This window comes from Rhea pennata, chromosome 15, assembly GCF_028389875.1.
Source record: "Rhea pennata isolate bPtePen1 chromosome 15, bPtePen1.pri, whole genome shotgun sequence".
Lineage (NCBI taxonomy): Eukaryota > Metazoa > Chordata > Aves > Rheiformes > Rheidae > Rhea > Rhea pennata.
This window is the reverse complement of record NC_084677.1, coordinates 13,535,558-13,538,696: the sequence shown is the minus strand read 5'-3', so window position 1 is coordinate 13,538,696 and position 3,139 is coordinate 13,535,558.

Genomic DNA, 3,139 nt, shown 5'->3' with positions numbered 1-3,139 from the left:
TTAACATCCACTGCGTCAGTTTTGCACTATTTTCAATTTTGCTGTATTTTTCATTATATGCCGTCCTGGGGTTCCTTGTAAGGATGGCAGAGCTGGAGTGGAGGTAATACTGGCTGAGCAGAGACCCTCAACGTAGCCCCTCCATTGTGCTCTTTGTCACCCATCTGCAGAAGACACTCAGCCACCCTGAGTAGAAGGACAACGGCTTGCTGTGTATTCGTATAATTTTTAAAGGTGCCTCATTGTATTTATTTGCTGTGTGGTTAAACATTTATTATTTATATTTAATTTTCCCAGACTCAAAGGGGCATCACTAGTGGCTGAGTGTCTGCAGATTCAGTGCAGCTCTTTCACACGCTTATTTATGTAACCTTGGCCTTCCTCGAGGGGCTCCCGTTTCACTATGTGCCATCGGCCTCTTAATTGGCCTCACAGATCACGCCTTCTCCTTCGGCTCACCCCGGTTCCTGTGACTCATATTTTCTAAGATATTAAATGTGGTCGAAACAAAAGAGTTCTGTGAATTAAACCCAGGAAGTTTCCTATCCTTCCTAAACCTTCTCTGTTGATTCTCTCTCCGAGCAGCTGTGAGGCTGGGCCTGTGATGCTTGTCTGGAGCGTTAGCAGCTCTAGAGGGCACAGCCATAATCTTAAGTGGGTGCTGGATGTGTCATTTGGGGCACAGAGCCACTAGCTTGCACAGCTTTGCACCCCACTTGCATCTTCTTGATAAGAGTATTTGACATTAATTAAACTCCAAAGGATGAAACCTCCAAACAGCTGCTCAATCTGTAGGGATGTATGGAAGCTGTTTCTACCATAGCACACTACAAGAGAGGCAGGACTCCCTCCTGCTCTCTCCTCACGACCCTTTAGCACAGCAAGTCCAGCTGTGGTCCCTGATGGGTGGTGGGAACGTGGAGAGCCACCCTCCTTCTGAGCAACCCCAAAGACACCTTCCCTCAGCTCCTTCCAGTACTGTAGCCCTTGGCTAGGTAAAGTTTGGGTACAAAGCTAGTAGGGGCAGGCACAGTGCCCCCCTACAAGGGCAAAAGACTCTGGGGTCTGAAAACGCTCTGTTGCTGGAAGCCAGAGAGATCAAGAACTTCCACTGACTTTTTCAGATAAGCAAAACCAGCTCAAGACTGTGGCTTCAGATACTCATTTTGCAATGCCTCCCCCTCTCACGGCACCCGATGCAGAACATATGTATGGGTACCACAGGGCACTGCAGGGACAAACCATCTGGGGGTTCACCCAGACACAGATCCCAAAATGCACTTAGAGGTGTTAAACTATATTTTGCACAACACAGATCCTGTAGCAAGGAGTTCCACATGTCAGTGATAAGGCAAAGAGGCTTGCAGAACTCAACTGAAGGAGGCTTTTGAGGGGCCATTAAGTCTCTAGGTTAAAGGAACTGATGTCCTCAGTACATTTTTACCTAGTTGCTAACAGCTTGGGTTTAAAAGGAAATTTCACTCCCATAGGTAGAGCTATTCCATAATTAATGGTTTTATCCTTTCTCCTTAAATATATCGCTGGTCACACTTGGAGCGAGAGTTTGAGAGTAAACATTGTTATGCTGGGGCTGTCATCTGTGAGTAATCGCAAACCTAATTGAAGCTGGCCAGCCTATTAAATAAACATTCAGCATAAACAAGGGAGCAAAGAAATACCCTTTACTTCAGTAATAGTGGAAACAATGAAAACCGGTGCCTAAGTCAGGGACCGGCCCAGCAAGCTTGGAGGAGAGGGAAGGCCGGGGAGGGAGGGAGGGATGTTTCCCTGGAGCAGCTCGCAGTGGTGTGCCACGGACCCAACACAGCACAGGGAGCTGGAAAGCATCCGCCACCAGGCACTGCGTGGAGACAGCTGCCTTGTGGCAGGGTGCTGGCTGTGGCAGATCTGAATTTGGGGAGAAGGAGTTTGCCTCTTTTTGCCTCCTCTAGCAGCTCCAGGAAACGTGACTTCCCACTGCATGCCGCTGATAGCTAGGCTAACACTTGCAAACCAGCCAGGCTAAAACTCGCACAGAAATCCTCCTCCCAGCATCAAATACTGCCTAATCACTCCACTGAAATGGGCAATGATACAATCTTCTGCAGCATTTCTTGTGTTCCTCAGGGAATCACCTAATCCTCCACATTGTCTGCCAGTTTCTCCTCATCCTTGGGAATTCCACGTATAGAGAGGGCTATAGTTTTCCAGTAGCAGTTTTGAGCATGAGTCACTTGCTGCCAGGGGCTTCTGCAGCTCGCTGCCAGGACACGCATGTCCTCATGGCTGCGCTCCAAGGCAGGCAACACGGAGTGGGGAGAGTGGGAAGTGCCTCCAGGCAGATCGCAGCTTCCTGCCCCTCCTTGTCCCTTCACCAGATGTTGTCAGATGTGCGTGAGCAGAGCTGCTCTTGGGGAGGTGATGAGAAGAGGGTGATGCACTGGAGGGACATGCTCAATTTCACTCCAAGATGCTGCAGCCACAATAACATTTTTCCTGCTGATGGTGTCCATGTGTCTCCCCATTTTCGCTGGCGCTCTGTTATGTCGTGGTGTGAGCGTGTGTGCAACGTCTGCTCCCTGAGACACCCATGCCTGCCCAGGCAGGGTGAGGTGCCTGGCCTTCTGTGGTTAGTTTAAGAAAAACACTCTCCTCGTGATCAGTGCCTGTATGAAGTAGATATATGGTTTCAATTCTGTCCTTGAGCCATGGATCATTTAATGTTGTCAACACATATACATCCTTCTCAAACATCCCACTGAGAATTTCTAGGGACTGTAGACAGCTCAAAGCTAACGTTACAGCAGCAGCTTCATATTTGTTTTCAGATCCATGTGCATTTTTTAATACTAAAGCTTGCATAATTGCTGCTGAATTTCTAAGCAACTTCTTCGAAGGGGCAGAGGCACATTAGCAGTAGGAATACCGGTGGCAGAGCAGGAACAAGGCCTTTTGTTGGCTTGTGGTTCCCCAACAGCAGCTCAGTGTTGCAATGCAGTGGTGTTAGAGGAGCTTCAGGGAAGCGCCAGATTGAAACCTCTGAGCTCTACACATATTTGAGCACATTTCTCCCTGACTGTGGGACACCAGGGATGCACATTCCAAACAGCCCCTGTCTTTGGTACCTGCATTAAAAGCA